The sequence below is a fragment of the Euprymna scolopes genome, chromosome 20 (genome assembly GCF_053919585.1).
Source record: "Euprymna scolopes isolate OS-2025 chromosome 20, ASM5391958v1, whole genome shotgun sequence".
Lineage (NCBI taxonomy): Eukaryota > Metazoa > Mollusca > Cephalopoda > Sepiida > Sepiolidae > Euprymna > Euprymna scolopes.
This window is the reverse complement of record NC_136501.1, coordinates 29,478,108-29,499,172: the sequence shown is the minus strand read 5'-3', so window position 1 is coordinate 29,499,172 and position 21,065 is coordinate 29,478,108. Positions and strand designations below refer to the sequence as shown.

Genomic DNA, 21,065 nt, shown 5'->3' with positions numbered 1-21,065 from the left:
AAGGAATCTCAACAATGAAGGAGTTCAATTAGTTGCTTTTAAAAGTTAGTAATTGCAGCGATAAGTCCGTTAATCTTAGGAGATTTTGGCGGACTGATTAAATTTGAAACCCTGTTCAAGATGAAGAGACGAGACGTACGTGCTCGAGCTCAGATGCGGTAACCATACGCTATGCATCGCTGAACACTCTAATTTATATTTGTCCCAACTGATGCTGCCCGTCAAATTAAGCCAAGGAGATTCAACAATGAACTCTCAGATAAGGAGTTATTTTCATGACTCTTGTTGGGTGAAAAAGTTCTTGTATTTGTAATTAATAACTAGTAGCTCTGAATTTATGTAAGCAAATATATTATTATGAACTCACACATGAATCATAAATTACCATTTTCATTTTTGGGCGGGACATTTAAATAGATTTGCTTCCTGTTTGGTGATGCCAAGCGAAATCTAATCTGCAACAATATTTACTAAAATAAAGACCCGTAGAAAAATCAATACCAGCATCTTATTCTTCGCAAAATCTTTTTTTTACAGCACCTTTACGACTGTATCTCATGGACAAGAACATTTGATTAAATAAATTAGGCGTATTGATTAGCGATAAAATAATAGGCATATTTGTAATCTTGTTTTAAATTCTCTTTAAAAGTGTAATCCTCATGCAGATGTGCATTTGTAGACCAATTGTATATCAAAAGATGTACTCAAATGAATAAACAAATGATTTTTCTGAATTTTTGTAATGACAATTGATTAATTTTATCATTTGGAATCTCTATAATAATGTATTTTTCTTATATTTTATTTTCGCAACAATTAAGTCAACTTTCTTTTAGATTTATCCTGTCGAACTGGAGAATTGGCATGGAATTTTATTTAAGCAACACGAGTGCGATACGCTCGCTCCGTCAGTCATTACAAAGTAGAGAACCATGATTCAGTCTCAAATGTACGTGAGTATATATATATATATATATATATATATATATATATATATATATATATATATATATATATATATATATAGTATTCAGCTGTATGGGCCCAAAACTGTAGCTTAGAAATGAAATTTCTCAAGTACTTATCACGGAAGTTTAATCAAAAGAAACGTTTTTAAAATAGCATTCAACATAAGAGAACTATGATTCTCCAAAAATTCGAAGCGTCATTCCTTATCTAAAATATACAAGACAAAGAAACAAAAGTTTTTTTTTTTTATATATAGATTTTTATATGCTTGATATGTGTGGCGTCTTTGCATCGACAACTCACGATTCATTTATAGGCTGTGGAGTCTGTGTTTGGCGTTCCGCTTTACTGTCTTGGGTCGTGATTAAATGTCATCTCGATGAATTATTAGTTTCATGAAGGCTTTCAAGATTTCCTTTGAGAAATAATCTCACTACCTTTGGACATAATAGTGATATCATACAGCCCTGATGAAAAACGCCTCTTTATGAAAACAGTATTCACGAAATATGTATGCGGATGATCCGTCTGATATCATAGCATCCAATACAAGTCATTAAGATGAGGTAAAATCCAATTTAAATGAGCCTGTTAGAAACAAGAGAGTAAACATTTTGGGTTTATTTTAAATAACGCCTAAAAAGGTTGATTTGCCGTAAGGAAGGGACATTAAAATAGAAGTTTGCATTTATATGCTTTACATTATGAATGGACTATGTTTTAATATATATACATATATATTCATATATATACATATATATATATATATAACTATACATATGTATACATATATATGTATATATACATATATGTTTATATAGTGTATATATATATATGTGTGTGTGTGTGCGTGTGTGTGTGTGTGAATGTACTAGTTAACAGCCAAAATAAATTAATCATTAAATACATGCAAATTGCATACGCATTATTATAGAATAAATCCAATATCGTTTATTATATATTATGAGGAATCATGTACTCGTGTACTAATTCCCCCCAAGAAAAATATAAAAAGATTAAAAAATCATGATAATGTATTTCATCATAGTCCGCATGTGTTCGATTACATCAGCTGATATTTGGGCTTGACAAAGAATGCCCTGGAAAAGTCACTTCTGATTAATGGTTAGTTTTTAATATGCAAACTAAGAAATGATTTACTGTGATTTTAAATGATACAATTACTTTCATAGTAAATTGAAATCATTTATAAGAAAACTAAAATAAAATTGCAGGGTACACCCCGACTTGAATAAGGACTTATTTAATCTGTATTAGAATGGTCTACCATTAAGCTACATTGCTCGATGTCAATAATGCTTTTTTTCTTTTTTGTTTTAAATTATTTGCTAAGATTTCATTGTTTGTCATGCCCGTTGTAGCGTAAAATGTTCCACTGTAAAAATAATTGTTCTATCTATGAGAGAAAAAAGACCTCATTTAAGATCCGATGATTAGCTGAGATTTTATTATTTCCATTGACTGATGAAAATTTTCCACTGTAATATTGTGCAATATTCTACTGAAAAATTCCTCTGTTTTTAATCTATAATAGAAAGAACAATATTTTGAAGATCATGTGTTTTGACTTTCGGTAATATTAGATGAATTCTTTTGGAATAAATATCTAAGAACACTGCCAGATATATAAATTACTTTAGTGTGAAATTCAAAATACATAGGCTTAGCCGGTTCGGAATTATGAAAGAAAGAATTCTCTCTGTCACCCACGCATATTGATCTGTATATAATAGTTAATATGAAAATCAGAACAAAAACACAATTAAATACAGAACCGTAAAAAAGCTAAACTCCTGTTTACATATTTTTATTATTTATGTTAAATTGGGAGTATCATCCATTCTCTGTCAATAGCTTTAAAATTTGATGCCATATTGTTTAGTTAAAACGTGCATATATATATATATATATACATATATATATATATATATATATATATATATATATATATATCTTGTGACAAAACCTCCTCCCACGTACTAACACACAAACAAATTTTTCCTTCGCCGGTGTAACGTACAATATTCTGTAAAATTTTTCGTTTTTTTCTATAAGAGAGAAGAACCATTTTAAAGATCGGATTTTTACTATTTTCGAAAATTATTTACTGACATATTGTCAGTTATCTCGCTATTGTAGCGTAAAATATTCTCCTGTAAATATTTTTTTTTGCATTTAAGAGAGAAAAAAGACCATTTTAAAAATCGGATTTTTTTCAATTTTCGCTACATATCGGATGAATTTCTATACAAAACATATCTAATAACGCTGCCAGACATATAAATTACTTTTGTGAGAACTCTGCAAATGAAGGCTCAGTCACCTACAAAAGTGAAGTTTTTATAATAGGAGAGAAAGTGTTAGTTTTTAACGTAGCTTCCAAAGTGTGTAATTTCTCCCTCACGAGTAAATGTTTTCATTAACCGAATTAGCTCATTGTAGTATTTATCAGTCTTTTTTTTAATATCTGTTGAAAGGATTATAGAAAATATGCTTACTATTACAGCAACTGATAAATGTCCACTGCAATTAATAAAATCAGGAATAAAAAGTCATGTTCAACATAGAGCATGTGACGTAATTCTTTTTTGCAATTTTCATTTTGCTCTAGCTGGTGATGGGCTATCCTACCGGATTCTAGACATTCACCTGCTATCTCATAAATCCCAACGAATATATCGTTTTTTTTTAAATATTACAAGTGTCTATTTAAGTGAATTTTTTGTATCTCTCTTACACGAAGTTCACTGAGTATATTTACCGGAGAAAAATGTTCTTCATTTAAAAATCTTAATTTCAAGTACAATATTACAATTACTAATAAACGATAAAATAGATTTAGAAATCAGCCGTTCAGTTAAAATAGAGTTTTACTATAGTCGTAATTATTTTAATTATAAAAATAGATCAGTTTATAGCTCTCAAGAAAATTAAATTGCGATGTAATCCTTAATTCAGTATAGTATTTTTAAAGTGTATCTCCATGATATAATTTACCCCACATTTGATATAATATAAAGTATTTTGTAGGGAAGCAATGTATATAGTGGATCTTTATTAACTAGTGCTCCTATGTTTAATCGAATCATGGATTAAACTACAATTAGCATTGGACTCAGTTGTGAAACAATTCAGAATTATTCGTAGTGTTTATATCATTCAGACTGTTTTTATCTTACGTGCTATTTACAAAAGATATTATATATATGAAAGGAAGTAAAAATGATAAGCACAGAAGAATATTAAAGTGCAAAAAGATTCAATGAAACGGTGCATATACTGGGCAATAATAACATACCGGGAGACATATTATTAAGGCAATATGGAAAACCATCCACTATAAATATTTGATAAGGCCATTTTTAAAAGAAAAAAGTTAGATAGATAGATAATAGATACTAATAATAATGTTATATAGTGCTAAGTAAGAATAATGTATAACTAAATGCAAGAATATATTTAATGCTTCCTAAATTCAGCCTGGAGATATTTGTGGCGTAACGGATAAAGTACTAGGTGATGTTCAGTTGTAAATGACACTCGTTTAAAAACTGATGCGAGCAATACGTAAAATTACGAAGTAAAGACTTCTATGCAATAATTGCTGAAGGAGCAATAGTATGCTATTCTCGTGGATTAAATAAGAATGACGTGTAATTTACCAATCTTGAGAGAAATATTCCCGAGTTCGATCAGATGTACTCAAAGAGGATCCTATGTTAGATCATCTAAAATGTTATGTGAATAACAACCAAGATGAGAAAAGTAGTTCGAATAATATAATAATACACATTATCAACCGTATATTCCAAAACTTCATCAACATAATTCTTAAAAATTAATATAATTTGTTAATATTGTGTTAAAATAGCTTATACAATGTTTAGACTTATAACATATACTTCATTGAGTTCATGTTTAGATTTTATTAAAATAAATGTAATTACAGCATATCTCCAATGTCTTGATTTTCGTGCAAGATGGTATTCTTATGAACAGACACATTTATAAGTAATCCATTAAATATCGATCTAGTCTCGCAAATACTGTCATATAAAATGTACAATAGACGTGGTCTAGGTGTAATCAATATAAAGATCGAATGACAGCCGATGATTGAATACTATGCAAATAAATTGATTAGATGGCACATCGGAAATAAATTAAATAAAGCTCGGTAAACTTTTCACCGCCTTAATTGCATTGCATTGATTACATTTTCTGATTCATATAACCTTGTCACGAATTTGATTTGCCGAGTGAAAACGAATAAAGTCATTAAACAGTGAAAAGAAATTTCAAATTTAATTCATTTTAAATTAACGTTCAAGCCTTTAAAAATAGAACTTGTACCAGCGAATCGATCACGCCTAAACCTTCGTAATTTTTGTGAATAGAGAAAACAGCCTTTTCTAAGGCAAGCAAGAAAAAACAGATTTTACAAAAAAACAAAATAAAAAAACACTAAAATGGCCAAAGTTTTGAGAAAGATTATGCAATATCATGTATTATTCATAATGCATAAGGATATATTACCCCTAAAAAATTCATCCAGGATATGATACAAAAGATCAAGATAAGCGGAAAGCACATACAGCGCCTAGATTTCCCAAATCGTCACCCATCTGGTACAAGCCAAGCTCAACATTGCTTAACTTCTTTGATCTGGCAAGAACTGGTGTATCAACTTGATTATGCCATATGCAGGGTGATCAGGAAGTAACCCCCTATTCTAAAATAACTATTATTTATTCAAATGCTGTAATATGTTTCTCAATTCTTGTGCGTATGTTACTTAATATGTGGTAAGTAAACTTATCCTTGTTTTCGATTCAGATCTGTTATATTAATTTGGTTTTTAATATTGAAGTGAGAACACGTGAAGATAATAGTTCAATCGCGAAAGAGTTTTTTTTTGTGAAATCATGTTATACGGTCTATGGTCAACCCTAAAAAAGCTGGTGGCGAATGATCGTGCTCATATTGAATTTTAGATACAAGTCCACGTATATACTTTTTTTTCAGAATCATTAATTTTTTTATTACATTTTAACCCCAAAACAAGGCACATTGCCATTTTGGTGTAGGGGCAACTATCAGGAACATAAGCTACTGGGGTACTATGTAGGGAGATGGGCAGTAAGATGTCGATCACGTTACACTTGAACTTCTGCATGTCAGTACAGTTGGGGAAGCAGGGAGCCGGAATGGAATTCAAAAGTCTAGCAGTTCTGAGGAAGAAACCACTCGATTAGAAAGTTCTTCTACATCTAGGGATCGCCACTGTGTAGGGGTGAGATTTAGCTGCTTTTTGGGTTTGTCGAGAGTATTTACGTTGTGGGGCACAAGTGCTTGCAGTTCGTCAGCGCATTTACCATTAAATTGGAAATTGGAGCAATTATACTTAGAAAACATATTATATTTATTTTTTAATAGGAGGTTACTTTAGAGTCAGTCTGTATTTGTTCAGTAGAAAGTAACATTTATATAACAATTTTAAACAGGCATACGTTTCTTAAACAATGAATAAGAAACTACATGTATGCAAAAATATGCACGATTTCTGCACAATTTTACCGAACGTTTTACTCCCTGCAAACTTCAAAATTAAATTTAGAAGCCATATTCGAGGGGCGTTGCAACAGTAATGTCTCATATATTTTATTTCACCCGAATAGATCAAACGGGGATTGCAAAATGCATTGTAATGATAACAAAACTTATGCATTCATGACCTGAATGTTCTAATTTCTCTGTTGCAGATATTAACGGTGTGGGACACTAATATATATCCCCTATCATGGACGGGCGCAGTAATCAGATATGTGTCATTGGATTTCTCATATGCACAAAAAAAAATCAACATAGCAATATTCGTCGGCGCCTTTTTAACGTTTACGAAGCGGATGCAGTCGATCTCACCACAGTCAAGAGATGGCTTCGTCGAATAAGTGTGGCCATAGCAACTTGAGTGATAAAGCGCACTCCAAACACGTATTACCGGCCCATCGCTGACAAAAGTACATTATAAATGTTGGTGATTATTTAGAATAATACATTTTCAAGCACAAAATCTCGCTCATTTAAACAGTATAACATACGCCTTCGTAGGAATTTCATTTCTTTTCGTTGCTTTACCTTCGGATCTAACCTGGTATTCATTATGTAAGGCAACTATTATATTTAGGCGTACAATTGACCTTTTTGATAGCAGAGGTTAATGTTTAACAGAGAGTTGTGTAACAAAATGCATTTTTCTTAACGTCTATCTAAGTGTGGCTAGACGTATAATTTCACAGAATGTGTTTATCAGTTGATGTGAGGTAAGATCGGGACGGATAAATTGTCTTTTATTAAAAACTCATAAATTTGGGGCGATATAAGCATACATTTTGCCACAAAAAAAAAAAAAAATAATGAATTTTGTTCAACACCTCTATGTAAATTACTCGTTATTAATATATAATGCGTTCAGCTTTTAAATAGGCAAAGTAAGTGTATACAACGTAAAACAAAAAAAAAAAAACATCCATAAGAATCGCATCGAAAGAAGACAATTGTCCCGAACTTTGTAGATTATTATATACTAACAAAGATACCCGCGCATCGCACGGGACTTTTCTGCACATTTAGGTACGCGATTTGTGGGCACATTTCCAGTAAGTGGTTATTGTAAGAAGGAAGTAAATTTCAACTCGATGCTTCAATCTTATCAAACACATTGAATACTGAAAACATACCACAATCATATCAGATCAGTTTTTCATCATATCTTTTTGTAGAACTGTTCATTGAAGAGCCTCGTGGTAAACTACATTTCTGCTTTTTTGATTTGGAGCCAGAATGTAGAGTTTTTCTGAACTTCCTGTCCATCTGATGGAGACGTAGAACATACCATGGCTGAAGCAATCTGATGTCAGGTCTACGCCAATGGTTTTAAACGTCTGACCTTGTTTTTTATTTTTGCTCATTGCAAAACACACCTTCACAGGAAATATTTCTAGATAGTACAATTACAATAACGCCCAAACATCCCCCGGGCCGCTGCCGACATCCCCCGCCCCAATATAAACAAAATGTTTTGGTGGAGGGGGTCAACGTGTGGGTGCTCATGTTAGGTTAAATAATCATAGAAAAATGATCCCCCACTTTATTGAAACTAACATTTCTTCAAAAAGTCCCCGGGGCCCAGGATGTCATACCATGCAAACGGTAAATTTGAGACGGGTTTGATTATCAGATTACTGGGTACATGTTGCTGGATTCTTCCATCTAATATTAATGTCGTTCGACCCAAGTAGTTTGCGCCGACACCCCATTCAAAATTTTAAATAACGTTACTATTATGGGGGGGGGTCTGGAACGTCTTTTCAAGAAGATGGTAAAAAAAGTTATCGTAGAGAACAGAACACACACATTCGCAGCAAAATAACATGCGTGAGAAATTTGCCAAACAAATAAGTTCAGCAGTTCACGCATGTTATTTTGCTGCGAATGTGCGTGTTCTGTGTTCTCTACGAGAACTTTTTTACCATCTTCTTGAAAAGACGTCCCCCCACCATAATAGTAACGTTATTTAAAATTTTGAATGTGGTTGTGGTGCAAACTACTTGGGTCGAACGACATTAAGATTAGATGGAAGAATCCAGCAACATGTACCCAGTAAAATTAGGAATAGAAGCTACCGGGCAACTAACACATACGGGTCCTCAATTACTGATCATTTACTTAAATTCTCTTTCTATTCTTAATCGTGGTCATTCACTATATCACCTTAAGATCTTGGAGACTATTCACGTTCGACTTAGAAAACATTACCTTTGCAGGCAAAGGGGATGCCTCCTTGGTTTGAACGTGATTAATCCCTAGAGTATTCGACCATAACGCTGTTTTATTTTAACGTGTACCCACATTTTCCCCCCGTAAATTGAATAAAACGCAATTTTAATCGCTTTTTCATTCTTTGTTTTATTTCAGTATTTAATTCATGTAACTTTCGGAAGACCCCCCCCTCCACCCACATCCGCTTTTCTTTTATATCGTAAGTTTCTTAAAACGTGACTTGCTAAAGTTCAGAATAAAATCACGCTTTTCTTTTAACGGTTAATTTAAAAAAAATGTTTTTGAATGCTGTTAACTTAAATTCCTCATTTAAGTTTACATTTTGGAGACGGACGTGTTTTTGTTGAGATAAGTGATTTCAATTTTAATCATACTTTTTATTTTTAGATCCAAATATTAATAACTCCATTTTATTTCAGTATTTAATTTATGTAACTTTCGGAAGAATCCCCCCCATCCACTTTTCTTTTATATCGTAAGTTTCTTAAAACGTGACTAGCTAAAGTTCAGCATAAAATCACGCTTTTCTAGTAACGGTTAATTTAAAAAAAATCTTTTGAACGCTGTTAACTTAAATTCCTCATTTCAGTTTACATTTTGGAGACGGACGTGTTTTTGATGAGATAAGTGATTTCAATTTTAATCATACTTTTTATTTTTAGATTAAAATATTAATAACTCCATTTTATTTCAGTATTTAATTTATGTATTTCTGTTTTATTAAATGCTAGCTTTTTTTCTTGTTTATAAATGTTTATTTATCTACCAAGTTGATTGCAAAAATAGATTACGAATTTGTACTCATTCTTAGTTCGTGAGAGGGGAATCTATCACCATAATTTCCCTTAAACACGTCCGTTGGACTTTTATTATGTAGAATACTTAATAGTTTTTTGTTTTTTTTTAATGGAGAGTAGAAAACGCATTGTGGATGCGTTATCGGCAGCTCCTGTTTCTCTCGCTTCTTCTTATTTGTCCCTCAGTCCTCATTGTTTAATGAGTGATTTTTCTGACAAAGGGAGAAGAAAAAGCTGCTTTCTAGGTTGGCAGTATTTTGCGCGAACAGTTGGCAGAGATGGCAGAAATTTTCTGTTTCTATGTCTATCCTTGTAGCCATGTCACTAGTAAGGGTGCTAGAGGTAAACGTTTTGTCTGGGCTAAAGTTATCCGCCTGATAGTAAGGGACCCGATCTTTGGATTAACCACTAAGGAGGCTGTCCTATCAGCAGGTGCAAAGTACTGGGGCTGCTGTATTGCCATTTGGTGAATGGATTCTTGACCATGCAGTAGCTTCTGGTGGGACCTCTCGATGCCATACTGGTGGGTAATTGTTACGGCTTTACCTTATCATTAGCTACAAATTAAAAAAAATTAAAAAAATCCTTCGTTTCTTTTTCTCTCTTAGTTTCCCCTCTCTGTCCTGCTCTAAGTAAATCTGACGACCTAGTCCACAAATTCCAAAAATTCCTCATGACAAGTTTCAAGAAAAAATACACGATTAAACCCGGTTCTCCAACTTCCAACGTAGACCCCTACTACCATGTCTCCTTTTCCAACATCAGGGGTCTACGTTCTAACCTTCCAGAGGTTGAAACCCAATTACGGGAGACTAAACAAGACCTTTTATTTTTAAGTGAAACTGGCATTGGACAGGCTATTTCCCTAGAAGACTTCGCAATTAAAGGATACTCTAACTTAACTTCTAAAGCTGACCCCCAAGGTCGCCATGGGCATGGAATATGTGCCTATATTAGGGATAACTTTCCACGTGGTAGGGACATCTCCAGGGAAGATCCTAACTTACCCTATATGTGCTTCCGGATTGCTTTAGCTCACACTACGGCATTTATATTTACTCTCTATCGCTCCCATAACAGCGGAGTTACTATCTTTCAAAGCATATCTGAGAAAATTGACCAAGTCCTATCTGCTTATCCTTCAGCTAACATTCACGTATGTGGTGACTTCAATGTTCACAACGTCGAATGGTTGACCCGCTCAAACAAGACCGGTGATGAGGGGAGGTTCTGTCATGATTTCTCCATTGCCTATGACCTCACTCAGATTGTTCAGGAACCCACCCGTGTGCCCGACAATGACGGCCAGTATGCGAGCCTACTAGACCTTTTTCTCACAACTTGCCCTGAACTATGTTCAGTTTCTGTTCTGTCGCCTCTTGGATCTTCCGACCACTCTGTTGTATCAATTAAGATAAAAATGAAATGTAATAAGTCCCTAGACGTACTTCTCCATCGTACAGTATATCGATACACTAAGGCTGACTAGGATAGCTTCCGTACATTTATATCTGATCTACCTCTGCATTCCATGTTTAAAAAGGATGTGTCCTCTATAGTATTAGACCTGACGGAATGGTTAATTGTAGGTATTGACCGTTTCATACCCTCGAAAAAGTTTCAGCAAAAACCAAACAGCCAGCCATGGTTCTCTCCAGAATGTGCTGCTGCAATTGCGCACAGAAATCACTTTTTCCACTGTTTCCAACGTAATAGATGTATGAAAACTAAAGCCGCTTTCAGGACTGCCAGCAACCATTGTAAGAAAGTAATAAAGAATGCAAGAGAGTTGTATGCTCAATCTGTTAAGACCAAAGTAGCTGAGCAGCGGCTTGGTTCCCACCAGTTTTTGCAAATAGCAAACAGAATCCTGAACAGAAGCGTGTGCTCCATCCCAACTATTATCAATGGACTTATGTAATCTCGTCAGCATCAGACAAAGCAAAACTCTTTGTCAAGAACTTTGCAGCTAATTCTACCCTGTGTATATATAAATAAAATACAAATAAAAAATATCTTTATTTAAAAATTTAACTTATTAGGTATAGGGTATGATTAGTTGATGTTAAAATACAAATGTTTAAAATAATTAACGTTTTGAATAGTTTCAGTATAGAATAAAATTAATTATGGGAAAAGGATAAAAGGGGCGGGGGAAACTGGAAAAAAAACTATAAAAATATTATTTACAAACTTAGGTGTTTTATAATTTTTTAAGCGTATGTATCTGAAACTGCTTGCAGGAGATGGCCGATTCTTGTTTTATATTTAAAAGTTTGTCACGGTCTATAAAATTAGTAATCTCCATTTTCTCATGCAGGCATAAGAAACAAGGTGACTGCAAAGAGTAACATGCTTTAGACTTTTTTATTATTTTCCAATGTATTCTAGGCGTTTTGTCTTCTCTAATTAGCTTCCAATAGTGTATAGATAAGGAAGTATCTTTTTCGTTAGTTAGGTTGTTCATCGATATTTTATGCCCGTAGTATCTAGGAACACTATATGGAGAACGTCTTAAGCATCAGATTTTTTATCACTCTATGGCTATTAGTAATATATCCACGCTTGTCGAATAAGAAAAGATAAAAGTGAAAGCGTATTTGTTGAGTATAAAGAAAAACCAAAAACGTTAATCGCAGTCTAAAGACTGACAAATATATAATTAGTCTATAACATTGTTTTTCGGATCAGATTATGAGCATGGCACGCGAAAATAGAAGATCTTACTCTAAAATAGTTGTCATCTTATTCTCTTTTTTTCATTAGATACGTCCGTTAAATATCTATGTCGTTTGTACCGAGCGGTCACTTTAATAAAAGCGAGCACTTAGCAATAAATTTGTAAACCGTATAAAATAATAATGAAAAGTATTTAAGAAAAAAACATTGGAATAAAACTTATATATCTGATACAGGAACTACTATTATCAGTACTATTTTGAGTTTCATCATCATGCCACTCTCTTTATACTCTCTGGCTAGCTCAGTGCATTTGTTTCGCTTCTCCTTTTCTTTCATACTCACCGTGTGGTCAGCTGGAACAGCAAGTCTACGATTTGACAGTATTTTTCTTCTTGTTAATTATTACGACATCTGGTATTCTTGCTTGGATGGGTTTGCCCGTCTGTATGTCCATGTCCCATAGGATTTTGTGGTTCTCGTTTTGAAGTGCTGTTGCGGGTTTATGCTTACACCACCCTCGCCACTTGGTCATGCCTGTTTTTGTATTCTTTTTGAACCAGTTTGCTGCATTCACTTACTATATGCTTTATCGTTTCACTCATTGTCCAGATAGTCTGTATTTGCTATTTCCTTGTGCTTTATCGATTCTTCCTTTGATATGATTGGTTCTTATCGAGTTATCTTGTGCTGCAGTTATTAGAGATTCAGTTTCTCGGTTTATATGTCCTTTTCGCATCCATATCCAGGTGTTTTCGTTATTCTCATCCTTTGTCATTCTTATGAATCTTCTGTGGAGTTGTTTCTCTTCCCATTTCTCTTTTCTTGTTTTGTCGTTTGTCTCTCTGTTTTTTTGCTTTGTTGTGTTTTCTGTGTCTCTTGCTGCCATAATTATCTTTTCAGTGTTTTGCATTATGTATTTTTCTAGTTCTTTTTTTCGTGTCCTTCACACAGTCTTCCATACAGATCAGTCCTCTCCCGCCGTCTTTCCTTTTCACGTAGAGCCTGTCAATATCGTCCTTTGAGTGTAGTGCATTATGCATAGTAATGAGTTTCCTGGTATTCAGATCGAGTTGTCTCACTTCTTCTTTTGTCCACCCTATAAACGGTTCAGAGTATCTTACTAGTTATACTGCCCATGTATTTATAGCGTTTATTAGGTTTCTGCAATATAATTTCGTTTCCAGGAGTTTTCTCGTTCTCCTGAGGTATTCCTTTCCAATTACATTTCTGTTGCTCTGATGGTGTCCGCTTCCGGAATTCCCAAGTATTTATAGTCGTCTTATTATTATTATTATTATTATTATTATTATTATTATTATTATTATTATTATTATTATTATTATTCACTAGGAACGTCCACACAGGCCATCATCAAAGAATCTTTTTTGAAAACTGCCAGTGATGTTCACCGGAGTTTAACTGACAAAAAGTCTCCCCTTATTCCCAGTAAAATCCACCTCATTTGACAACCATTGCAAATTAATTTGTGTTATCGCAACAATGTTTTTTTTTTTTTACACGGAGGTCACCACTTATCAAGGCCCGGAAGCCACCCAGTACTACAGGAACGTTATTGCAAGTACATTACGTTAGTGTGGAGATTTGATGAACTGTTTACTTAAGGGGGCGGTTCATTAGGAATTTGTTAACGTTGGACTTGAACACATCCAAGTTTTAGTCAGGTGGGAAGCAGGCAGACGGAACAGAGTTCCACAGGCGTGCAGCTTTGTTCATGGAATCCACGTTTTGATTCAGGCACAGATAAAGAGTGGGGGAAATTTTCCACAGTGGATTCAGCTAGACGGGTGTTTTTCGTGAAAGATTGGCGAGGGGGGACCTGAGATTGGAGTTCAGACGAGCATCTGCCATGGAAATAACGATAAAACAAAGACCGGCTCGGAACGTCTCTTCTGTGGGAGAGAGGTTGCAGGTTAGAGAAAAGGGCATCCCCCACTAAACCACGAAGTCTATTTTGTACTCTGTCAAGGCATGATAGGCTGTTTTTAGCAGCTCCTGCCCAGATATGGCAGCAGTATTCTATCCTTGGAGTACCTGGCTTTTATATAGATAGAGAATTGCATCAGTAGTGAGATATCTTCTGGAGCGGTAGAAGGATCCCACCATCTTTCCAGCGACCTTGGCAACAGACTTGATGTACGTGTTCCATTTTAGATCAGAAGTAAAGGTCAAACACGGGGACTCCCCCAGACGAGAGCCATCCATCCCAATTGATGCCAGTTGGGGATCAGAGCGTTGATGCCATTAGTTTCTCATTGTTAGTCACCATTGGTCTTCACTGGGATATAGGTGGACATAGGCCTCCTCAAGATCAAAGTCAGTTCTTGTACTCATCCAACGGAGCTCTGGTTAGTGCTTCCTCTCCTTGGTTTTCCTTACTCTTCGCCCGTCCGTTTTATTTGGTGTGGCACCAGATTATGGTGATGATATAAAAGAAATATGACAGGGAGTTAACTTACAATTATGTAACCCTCCAGTTTTCAAGTGGTGATTCTTTGTGGTTTGTCTCTTTCATAGTTTCTCATTGCCTGACTAGAGCCCGCGGGCCATATATATTTTATCCTCGTCCTCAATAGTTTTCCTTAATATTTCAACCCTTTCCATTATTGTTTTCTTTTTTTATTTTCTCAGCCATCTCTCTAATTCCAATCTCGCCAATTCTATTTTTTAAAGTTTTTTAGTATTGTTCCTCGTGCTTCTACTATAATTGGTGTTATCTTAACTTTATTCATCTTCCATGTCCCTTTGAACTCACTGGCCAGTTTTGTGAATTTGCTCCGCTGCACTGTCTTCTTGATACTCATTCTGGCCTGTTGGGACGGCAAAATCTACAATCTAGCATGACTTTTCCTTCTGGCTAACTATTGTGACATGCGGTATTCTTGCTGGGATAGAGTTGTCTGTTTTTTTTTCGTTTTGAACCCTGCTGCCAGTTTCTGCTTCTGCGATTTTTCAGTGTTTTCAAGATGTAGTTGTTTGCATAATTCCCAGTGTGCCACTGTCCCCTATTAATCGTTCTTATGCTAGTATTTATTCAAGCTAGTTTTCTACATTCTCTAAGTATGTGGTTCATCGTTTCGTCTCTTTGTTCACAGAGTCTGTATTTACAGTTTTCTGGTGTCTTGTAGATCTTTAATTTTACCTAGGTTTTTCTGATAGCGTTGTCTTGTGTAGCTGTTCATTATTATTATTATTATTATTATTATTATTATTATTATTATTATTATTATTATTATTATTATTATTTTTATTTATGTATCAACTACATAACCCAAACCAGAAAAAAAAATACTTGGAAATGATCTAAATCAAAATAGTGTTTGTGATATGTAATGTAGCGTGTGGTTATCAAGAAACAACTTATTATATTTTTATATTAGTGTGTGTATCAGTACTGCACCTGAAGAGTGTACTTATAAACGGATGTTGAGTCCTTAAGACAAAGAAATTTAAAATGATATTAAAGTGTAAGGATGTAAAGAATAAAATAGAAATTCACGTATAATGAAATGCAAAATATAATTGCTATCCATAAATAGTTTTAGCGGAGAAGGCTTTGGACTTTATTTTAATTGTCTGTCTATTGGCATGGCAACGAAAAACTATAGCTACACATAAGCCCCTTTCATTTTAGTCTTTCCTCTCCATATCTCTCTCCTTCGCGCCTCTCTCTCTCTCTTTCTCTCTCTCTATATATATGTACATGAATAAACACACACGTAACAAACAATATATATATATGTATATATATGAAAAAAAATTCATATATATATATATATATATATATATATATAAATAAAATTTACTTTCTAATATATTTTCAATTTTATCTATAGTTTTTATTAATTCCGGATCAAAGGTGTGCATAAATTAATCGTATTTCATATTTGATAGATTCTAGCTTTTAACCCGAATTGTACAGATTTAGAAATCGATAAAGTGAGTAAAATTCAATGTATACGTAATCATTGATAGATTATACACTTATACACACACACACCCACACGCACACACACACACACACACATACACACATATATATATATATATTTTTTCTGGTTTGGGTTATGTAGTTGATACATAAATAATAAAAATAATAATAATAATAATAATAATAATAATAATAATAATTTTAGGCTAAAAAATTATTTACCATTTCTCTGAAGCAATATATATATATATATTTATATATATATATATATATATATATATATATATATATTGCTTCAGAGAAATGGTAAATAATTTTTTAGCCTAAAATTTGGCTGCCAAGAGGTAAAAGTTCCAATAATTTGACTTTTGTAGGCTTTAGCAAACTATTCTGCAAATTTTGTGGTGTAAAAAATTTACATTTTTCATAAAGGATACTCAGACATGCAGCAAGCTTTTTTTTTATCTTTTTTGGGGCAAAAGTTTGGTTGCCAAGATTTGACCTATGCAGACTCTTCTAAACTCCTTTGCCAACGTTGGGTCTTAACACTGTAAATGTAATATGTAGGTTTCCTTGACATGAGTCAAAATGAACAGTACATTGGACACCAGCAAAGCCTGGCAGAACTGCTAGTAATATAATAAAACCTGATACATATATTATTATTAATTTTATCATTTGTTTTTACATAGACGTCACCACTTATCAAGGACGGGCCACTCGAGGATAAGGGTTAAAGAGTTTACAGTAGAAATTGTACAATATAGTAATCGGTAGTAATGCAAAGTCGGTAAATTTGTTAACTTATATGGAACGGCTCATCAAAAACTTGTTTACGTTAGACTCGAAGACGACCATATTGTAATCAGCTGGAAAGCAGGAAAACGGAAGACAATTTCATAGGCGTGCAGTTCTAATAAAGAAGCTTTGCTCATGGAATCTATGCTTAGGTTTAGGTACAGGTAAAGAGTGGGGGAAATTATTGATAGTAATTTCTGCTAGACGGGTGTTTCTTGTGAAAGTTTGGCGAGGGGGGGCCATAGATTGGAACTCATCCGAGCACTTGCCATGAAAATAACGGTAAAGCAGAGCTAAACTCGAAATATCTATTCTGTGAGAAAGAAGTTGCAAGGAAGATAAAAGACATCATCTACGAGGCTACGAAATCTATTTTGAACTCTATTAAAATTAGTATTATTATTAATATTTAAATACTTATATGCACTAGTTTTACATATCTTCAAGAATCATGAGTGCAAAAAGTAAGGTTATAGCAGGTCTGGAGATCCGAACACGGATTAGAAGCCACCCCTGACTCCTTTAGCAAGGTGCAAACCAACGACTTATATTAACCGCTAGAAATAATGTTGGAATTCACATTTACATAAAGTGTAACTGTTGTAGACAATTAGAGTGATTTTATGATTATAACATCATGCTATTCACATATAAGTGTAAGTTACTGCCTTATTTCAACAAAGACTGCACAATAATAATACCTGAGTTCTTAAAGGGCTGACATAATTATTATTATATTTATTTTAACACCTACAAGCAATAGTGTTTCATCTTTTAGGGAATTATCAGTGCATATATATATATATATATGTCTGTGTGTGCGTGTGTGTGTGTATATATATGTCTCTGTGTGTACGTATATATATATATATATATATATATATATATATATATATATATATATATATATATATATATTGATATATATGTACTAATATATGTACTTATATATACAAAGGGGGGAGAGAGAAGGAGAGAGATGAATAGAAAATGAGGCACCCTTCTATTTCTTTAATTTGATATTGTAGATTTTTAGTACATTTTTGCTAGTCTTATATTCTCCTTGCCCCCTCTTACCTTGTTTACCCTTTACTCACTGCTAGATATGATCTTCCCTCCCAGAGTATTAATTAAACTTAACTTTGGCATTACTCCCTCAAACATATTTGTGTTCTCTTTTATATTTTTTGTAAACCCTTAATCCAAACACGTTTTACCAAATCCAAAAAAAAAAAAAATGCAAAAGAGAAACACCGGAAGTCTTCTTAAACATTATAACTATCACTCGTCGTGTTTCTTTTAAATACTTTACTTTTCCATTCCCCCTCAATTAAGTTGCATATTAGTTTCCTCCCTATTCCACAGTAACCTCTAAATTCCTTATATGTTTGCCAATTTTTCACGTCTTTCTCCTTGCTAACATTCAAACATCTGCCTAACAGGTCACCGGATTTTGGAGTTGGTTGGTTGGTTAGTTTTGTTTTACGGCATATCAACCCTTTTCGTATTATTTAATGCCGAATCCAAAGATTTGGAAGACTTTTTTTTTAATAGAGTATATTTGTTGTTTTCACGTCGGTTTCTATTCAACCCATAGTTGGGACCCTAACAGGTACTACCACTCCGGGTCAGAGTGGACCTGCGAGCAATGGTAATTAAAGGGTGGCTCCACTCTCCCCAAAGACCACAAGCTGGGGCCTCACCACTGGATATAGTTTAAGGTTATATCCAGGACCCCCGTTTAGGGACTTTTACCCTCTGCAGGGTAGGGGGCTGTCGGCGTATTCTATGCCCCACCGACAGGGCCGATTTTGGAGTTTAAAACACCAAAAAATTAAAAATGTAAACAAAAAACATTTTCAGACACTAAAGAAAACGTTTTCATGTATAAATAATAGTATGAATTGCTAATTAATGCGGTCTCTGTAGTCCTAAGCACTGGACATGTAAATTAATTTAATATCTGAAGGATAAAGTAGGGGATATATTTACGAATCTATGTATGTACTTGCTATTAAACCGGGTATGTACTATTCAGATGTAAACATGAAATGGTAAAAAAGTTAAATTATATATATATATATATATATATATATACATATATATATATACATTAATATTAGGTTTGTAAGCGGAATTCGGTAAATTTACTAACTCATATGGAACGGGTCAGCAAAAACTTGTTTACGTTAGACTTGAAGACAACCATACTGTAGTCAGCTGGATAGCAGGTAAACGGAGACAATTTCATAGGCGTGCAGTTCTAAGAAAGAAGCTTTGCTCATGAAATCTAGGTTTAGGTTTAGGCACAGATAAAGAGTGGGGGAAACTATTAAATGTGATTTCTGCTAGACGGCTGTTTCTTGTGAAAGTTTGGCGAGGAGTATGTACAGAACCTTTGTTGTGGATGTTTGACCATTGGAAAACAACAACGCTGATATTAAACTATTCCCATTTCTGATCCCTTATACTCGGGACATTCACAATCTAAAGACCGTCTCTGCCCCCTCCTTTGGCTATAGATATTCGGCAGATATAGAGTTACATATGCACTGTAGATATTCAGCACATACAGAGTAACATAGACACTTGGTAAAAATTACAGCGTCTTCATTTGAAAACATTTACATATGAGATAAATTTACTTAAAGAAGAGATATGTTTGAAGTTTTAAATGAGATTCAGCCTCATACCTCCTTAAGGTTTTAAGGGCACATATAAATTCAAAACTACTTCCATGGCATACGATTAGAATTTCATAAAAATATGATACATTTGGTGTGTAATTATTCTCGCATAGCCTCCTTAAATGTGAACAAAGAGATTCGGTGAAATTTCAATTACCTTCCATACTAGATATTAAAGATTACAGAATGCATTTATGTTACAAGAAAATGCTGTCTGATTTTCCTTTAAATAAGAAGAACATTACATAAGTGGTAAATAACATAAGGATAAGCCGACACTTGAACCTTGTGAGCAAGGTTAAGAATAGATTCAGAAATTGGAATGTTAGAATGTAGCTATTGTTTTGAAAATTGTTATTGTAAAAAAGAATTTACTTGTTCGGTATGTTCTGAAAACTGAATTAAAAAAAGGTTAGTTTGGAATACTTTGTTGTCGAAAGTGTGTTTGGAGAACGTGTGCTGAGCCACGTGAGTTGGTCATGTTTTGGAACCACACACATGATTTCATAGCAAAAAGGGCATTCTCAATAATAGGAGCTAGGATTAGCAGAGTAAGAGAATCGAGCAGTAGAGCAGTACGGTTCGATCAGTCAGCAGAGTCGGTCGAAAAGAGCTGACATGGTCAGAGAAGGGTCCCCTCAGAGGCGAAAGGGGAGAAATTTAACTATGTAGAACCGATGTGAAATCCTGACGTCATCATCATTCTACCGGTCAAGTGAAATAAAATCATCATCGATTTTTGTAACTGTTGTTTTCGTGTCGTCATATAACAATTGAAGGTAATGTGTTAATCATCTTAATATGAACTTTGCATAATCCCTTCCAAGTTATGTTCCCCTCCCCTCATCATTGTTATATATATGTCCCCTATGAAATATTTAGATTAAAGAATACATTGTTGCTAAATTAAACAGTAAAGTATTTGTTTTTATTATTGTGCATATATAATACATTGGATAATGTTCGATTCTTTTATTCTTTTTCTGATGTTTTTGAACGCAGTTTTGGAAGTTTCCACTAAAGAGTCTCAGTAACTGGATAAATCGAAGATGGATGTGTCTCTATTCTTTTGTGCTGGTGATGATGAAACCCTCGTCAATAATGTATAAACATACGATTATTAAAATGGATTTATAAATACCAATCGTTTAAACTGATTGGTGAAACTACACTTGTAGATAGGAACTTATTATATAATATAAATTAGAACAATCTTCAGATGGCCACATCTTCCAATAATCCATCGTCTCTGAGAAATCAATGTACAGATCACATATTGAAGTCTTACTAATATTTATAAACAATAACACTTAAATT

General features: G+C 33.8%; 1 protein-coding gene across 12 annotated transcripts in view; it reads right to left on the bottom strand.

Moving 5' to 3' along the window:
* LOC145241378 (G-protein coupled receptor dmsr-1-like) overlaps positions 1–21,065 on the bottom strand; it is a 921,194-nt gene that overhangs the window by 587,187 nt on the left and 312,942 nt on the right. The gene's annotated exons all lie outside the window — the stretch shown is intronic.